Genomic DNA, 6,687 nt, shown 5'->3' with positions numbered 1-6,687 from the left:
CCGACCCGGCCCGACCCGACCCGGGAGAACGGTCCGTCGGGGCGCCAGGGTCGGCTGAGAGCCCAGAAGCCCCAGCACCTTGCCGTCGGTTACGGTAGCAGAGGCCCAAGGCTGCTCCCTCTCTCGCCCTCTGCCCGGAGGTCTTCATCCTAGAAGGATTTTTTTTTTTTTTTTTAAAGCTCTTGGAGATTCTCAAAATACAACTCCCTTTGGAACCCACTTTTAAATTCCAGGAACCAGGAACCTTTAAATGGAGCCGAGTTGCTCTGCTATGTCAATTGCCCCAGTGACCTGAGTTGGACAGCGGATAACTTCCAGGATAACTGTCCTTTAAAAAAAAAGAAAGAAAGAAAAGTAATTAATTCAGGGATCTGGTTACCAAGTTTAAGTTTGGTGGCAGTGGGCTTTCTAGCCCAAGCAGACCCTACACTTTCAGTGATGCACAACCGTAATAGAAAGTTGTATTGCTTTGAAAGTCAACCTAGTTTTTAGTACCAGCTGTGCCACACGTCATCCCAACTAAATTACCTATCTTTCAGAGTCTCGGTTTCTTCAATATGTAGACAACATAATATTTATAATGATAGTTAATGTTTTTTTGAGGACTAAGCCGGGTAATGCCAAGTCCTTTATATTAATTTACATCTAATCCGCAGGACCCCTCCATGAGATAGACAGAAATGTATATGAAGCAAATGAACTTGTGGAAGCTCTTTGACAAATGCAAAATGACTTAAAGGGAGGCGATGACCAGATAAACCATCCTGCTGCAGAAAACAAATGTCACACTTAAGTGCCTGGGGTGAAGGGCATCACAGAATAACCAGAAGAATTTTGAAATCTGCAAAGCATGGAAATGGGGAAAGGCTTGAATTTGAAGAGGGATATTCCTTCCCAGCTTTACCAAGAGCTTAGCACCCCAGAAGGGCCTTCCTCTGGACAAGGGTGTACCACTAAGCTATATCCCCAGCCCTTTTAATTTTATTTTGAGACAGGGTCTACATTGCCTAAATTGCCTGGGCTGGCCTTGAATTTGCAATCCTCCTGCCTCAGCCTCCCAACTAGTTGGGATTACAGGTGTGCACCACCACATAGGCAAGTCCTGAATCACGATTTTTATTTGCTAATCCTTTGTTGAGTTTTACCTCTATGTTCACGAGAGATATTGGTTTGTAGTTTTGTTGTAGGGCTTTGATTGGCTTTAGTATTAAGGAAATGCTGCTCTCATAGAATGAGCTAGGGAGTATTCCCTCTGCCTCTATCTTCTGGAAGAAATTTTAGAGAAGTGGTCTTGCCTTATTGTTGTCTAACATTAATTTGAAGAATCTCTAGGTCATTATTGCTGTAAATATTTCTTTTGTTCCTTTTTGTTTCCTCCTGGTATTCCTGTTACCTACATGTAGTATTTTTGTAGTTGTCCTACAGTTCTTGGATATTATACTTTCTTTTTTTCTTCTTCAGTTTTTATCCTCTTTTCAGCTTGGAAGTTTCTATTGACATATATTCAAGTCAAGAGATTCTTTCCTCAACCATTTCCAGTCTATAAATGAGGCCATCAAAGGCATTCTTTATTTATATTAACAGTGTTTTCATATCTAGAAATTCTTATTCATTCGTCCTTAGAATTTCCATTTCGTTGCTTACATTGTCCATTTTTTTCTTGCATATTGTCTACTTTTTTTCTTTTCAGTCCTTAACATATTAATCCTAGTTATTTTAACTTTCTGGTATATTTTTTCCAATATTTATTCCATATCTGAGTCTGGTTTTGATGCTTGCTCTGTCTCTTCAAACTGTGGTTCTTGATTTATAATATGCCTTGTAAATTTTGGTTGAAAGCTAGATATGATGGACTGGGATAAAGGAACTGTGGTAATCGGACTTTAATAATTTGTTGTTAAGGGTGTGTGGGAAGGGGAAACATTCTACAGACCTGGATTAGATCTGTTTTGATGAGCCTGTGCCCCTGACTTTGAACTTCACAAGTACTTCTCAGTTTTTTGGTCTCCTTCAGTGGGACAGGATAGGTAAAGGACACTGGGATTGGATATTTCCCTTCCCCAAGATTGATTATATGCTGATAAAACCCCTCAATAGGTTGGGCTCTGGTAAAATAGTGTCTCCTGAGTGCAGGCCTTGTTAAGAAAAACAATCTTCTGGCATTGTGTTAGTTAGCTTTGTGTTACTGTAACCAAATACCTGAGATAATCAACTTATAAGAAGGAAAGGTTTATTTGGGTTCATGGTTTCAGAGGTTTTAGTCTGTGGTCTTTTGGCCCTGTTGCTCTTGGGCCTGTGCAAGGCAGTAAATCATGGCTGGACAGTGCAGTAGAGGAAGCTCCTCAATTCATGGTAATTGAAAAACAAAGAGAGATAGGAAGGAACTGTCACTGATGAATTGCTAGAGACTCATATAGACAAGTCTGAGAGTTAAAACTTCCAATGGGCCTATTCTTTAGAGAGTACACTCATACTTTTACGAGTTTTACCTCCAGGAGCTCTGCCAGGTCCTCTCAGTGATGATTAGAGGAAAAAAAAAAAAAAAAAAAACCACCCTCCTACACTGATCATGGAGTCAGGGGAAAGTAATAATTTTGAGTATGACAGTAGTTTGGGAATGACCCCCAAAGGCTTCTGTGTTAAAGGCTTGGTTGGCCCCCAGCTTGTAGCACTATTGGGAGTTGGTAGATCATGTAAAAGAGGTGGGGTCTAGGGAGAGGTCTTAGGTCACTGGCAATGTACCCTGGAAGGGATAGTAGAAATCCATCCCCTTCCTGTCTTTCTTTGTAATAGTTTCTTAGTTTGATATATGACTTTTAACTGTATAGACATATAGTATTGTATCCTGCCATGTGCCCTTACCTGGTGTTTTATTTAGTTTTTGTGTCACTATGACCAACAGACCTGACAAGAACAATTACAGAAGAAAAAGTTTATTTTGGCTTAGAGTTTCAGAGGTTCAGTCCATGTTCAGCCTACTCCATAGCTCTGGGATGGAATGAGGCAGAACATCACAGAGGAAGGGTATAGCAGTGGAAAGTAGCTCAGGACATGGTAACCAGGAAGCAGAGAGACAGCTCCTCTCACCAGGGACAAAATATAAACCCCAAAGGCATATCCCCCAGTGACCTACTTTCTCCAGCCACACCCTACCTGACTTCAGTTACCACCCAGTTAATCCATATCAGTGGATTAATCCACTGATTAGGTTGTATCTTTTATAATCTAATTATTTCACCTCTGAAAATTCTTGCATTGTCTCACACATGAGAAAATTCTTGCAATGTCTCACATTATATCTAAACCATAACACCTAGGTTCTCCATATATATATATGTGGAAGGCATGTTTGTGATCACTGACCTATTGCTGAGGCTATAGGGACTTGGAGAGCAAATAGCAGTAGTGGTACCTCAATTTGAAGGAGGCTGGACTTTACAGAGGCATAGAAAAGAACAGAGGGGAAAAAAGGGACCCTGGGAGGAGAACAGAACAGTGGCATGTACCTCTTCCTTCCTAAAGTTCTCTCTCAATCACTTCTTTGTTCAGATCTTGAATGCTCTACCCATGACTGCATGTATTGACTTAACTTAGGAGAATCTATGAACATGGTATACAGGATAATCTTTATTGAATAACTTTCATATGAAATACATTACCTGTTGCTCTCTGTTTTAAAAGCTAATTGTTGCAGTTTTTGTAGCATAGCAACCAACCTTTGAGTTGTAATCATTATGGTTGGCTAGAAATAATATAATTTCTAATTAATACCCCCAGTATTACTGGAACAATAAAATCAGTGTAGTAGTAACATGACACTGCAGGAAAGAGCCACATATTTTAATGACAGTTTGATGTATAAGACTGCTTCTTTGGAGTTCTGGTATAGTCATTTGCAATTAGAGGTTCATAATGATACAGAAAAACAGTTTTAGCTGTATTAATGCTTTGAATTATATTTTGTGCCTGTGAATTTACCCTGCTGGGTTTTGATTTTATTAACTTTCAATACCTAATATCTTTTTATCTTTAACCTTTATTTGTTTTTTAGAAAAGCAGCAATGTTGGGGAGGGGGGAGGGTGGAGGATGGGAAAGGCAGCGGAGCACAACAGACACTAGGATGGCAATTTGTAAATCAATGGATGTGTAACTGATGTGATTCTGCAATCTGTGTATGGGGTGAAGGTGGGAGTTCATAACCCACTTGAATCAAAGTGTGGAATATGATATGTCAAGAAATTTGTAATGTTTTGAACAACCCACAATAAAAAATTAAAAAAAAAAACAAAAAACTGGGGATTTTACCCTATGTAAAATACACTTGAATTTTTCAAAAAAGATGAGGAGTAAGTAGATGCCACAGTACTTAATAAAATGTCAACTTATTTGGAAAAAAAAAAAAAAAGAAAAGCAGCAATGTAAAGTCAAATGTTTGAAGTAGTATTTTCTTTAAAGGTGCTAGCATCTATAAAAGGGCTTTCTGCCTCAAATTTAGTAATTTGGACAATAATTAAATTCCTTTGATATAAAATCCCAATTTTATTCCTAATTGTACCTGTTGGGTTGCTAATGAGTATACAAGATTTTTAAAAACTGTCTTAAAAATAAAAAACAAAAAAACACTGTCTTAAAAAAAATGAGATAAATCTATGAATTAGAAGAATTAATACTGTTAAATGTCCATACTCTCTAAAATGCTGTAGATTCAATGCCATTCATATCAAAATTCCAATGGAATTTTTCACAGAAATAGAAAATTGATCCTACAATTGATGTGGAACAAAGAAAGACCCTAAATGACTAAAGAAATCTTTTTTTCTTCCCATTGTTCAAGATTTATTTGATATTTCAGTTGGCATGACACTTGGATAGCTGGTTACATTGCTTATTTGTAGATCTTTCTTTTTACATTATATAGAAATGTAAACTACAGATACATATAATACACAAAATAAAATCCTTTAGAACCATTCATTATACACAAGACATGCAATATTGGATTTAACATTAGATCCTAGGATGTGATTGGTTGAAAAAAAAATTTGACCAGGCCTGTTTGAGGAAGTTACATATGACACATCTGGTTTGAAGGGCAACTGGAGCCTGTACAACATTAGCAGTGATATCTCAGAGATGGTGGAACTATTTTACACTAACTGTTTTAGGACTATACAAGTTAAGTACCATCCAGCAGCAGGATATCTGTAGGGTTTGTAAGCCAGTCCTATTTCTAACTTTAGGAAATCAATGTTTTTCCCAGGCCATCTGCTTTAATCACAGATCAGATACAAAGGACAACATGTACAACCTCAACTAAAATCCTGTTGTATCCTGGACAGTGAAGTGCTATAACATTAGAAGCCTTTAAAATTGCAGCTCCTTTTAGACCCCCCAAAGTGTATCTGCATTCCTCTTCAAAAGTGCCTCTTCCTCAGGTGTCAGAGTCACCTTCACAACATCTGAGATTCCATTTCGTCCCAAGATGCAAGACACACTTATAAAAACATCATTCTTTATTCCAAAGACCCTTAATCATGGTGGAAATGATGCACCTGCCTAAGATTCTTCATTATACTTTCTGCCAAATCTGCCACAGACAGTCCAATGGCCCAGGATGTATAGCCTTTTAGTTTTATCACCTCATAAGCACTGTCAACCACCTGCTTTTGAACCTTTCTCCAATGTTGCTTATCTGCATCAGTGCCTACATCTGCATGCAAATTCTTCAAGGGGACACCAGCAACATTCACTCCATTCCATACAGATACACTAGAGTCTTCATGCTCCCCAAGGACACACCTGTGACAGCTTAATGGGTGAACTCCCATTTCCCCTATCAGTTAACAGATCTGGGCTGAATCCAGATTGCAACCACTTCCAATAACATGGTTTTTGGGGAAGCCACTTATCTTCCAAACCACATAGGTCAAGATAATCCACTGGATTGGAAACAGCTTGCAGTGTGGACTGTATTTTACAATATTAGGAATAATGAACTTAAAGACATTCACAGTTAAGCTGGACCAGGGTAAGATGACCATTTTCCTTTTTTTGATGTGCCCCAGCTGTGATAATAACAAGCCTGAAGTTTGCAGTCACACTATAGTCTTCGCCCGAGACAGTTTTTGATGTTCTAAGGAAAAGGCTGCCATGTTGGAGATCCATTATCTCTCCCTTCAATTTATCTTCCATGACATCAACAAGAGCAAGTTCATTGGCCAAGTCCTTCATTAAGATAACTAATTGCACAGGCCAACAGCACCAACCCAAACAACTATAATCTTATTCTGGGGGCCCTGATCTTCCTTAAGAATATTCACAATCAGCTGATCCTTGAGATTTGCCATCTTGGACTTGGAACCAAAAGGAATTGGGAGTGCACGTTGAGAAGGCTTTAGGGGTGTGCAGCAATGGAATCTACACTCAGCAACAGCATCTCCAGCTGATTAAGGAAATCTTGAGAAAGCAAAACAAAGCTGGAAACATTAGACTTCCTGATTTTAAACTGAATCACAAAGTTATTATAATCAAACCATGTGTTATTGTCTTAGAAGTAGACATGTAGATGAATAAAGCAGCATGGAGAGTCCAGAATTAAATCTATTCATATAGTCAACTAATCTTTGATGAGGGTAACAAGAATACACAATGGGGAAAGGATAATCTCCCAATAAGTGGTGCTGAGA

At 38.5% G+C, this 6,687-nt stretch overlaps 1 pseudogene; it reads right to left on the bottom strand.

The window, feature by feature from the left end:
• Positions 1-5,245: 5,245 nt before the first annotated feature.
• On the bottom strand, positions 5,246-6,434 carry LOC107142927 (annotated as a pseudogene).
• Between the last annotated feature and the right edge of the window lie 253 nt (positions 6,435-6,687).

This window comes from Marmota marmota, unplaced genomic scaffold (genome assembly GCF_001458135.2).
Source record: "Marmota marmota marmota unplaced genomic scaffold, marMar, whole genome shotgun sequence".
In the NCBI taxonomy this organism is placed as follows: domain Eukaryota; kingdom Metazoa; phylum Chordata; class Mammalia; order Rodentia; family Sciuridae; genus Marmota; species Marmota marmota.
Note: the sequence above shows the minus strand (reverse complement) of the source record. Positions and strands in the feature narration are given on the sequence as shown.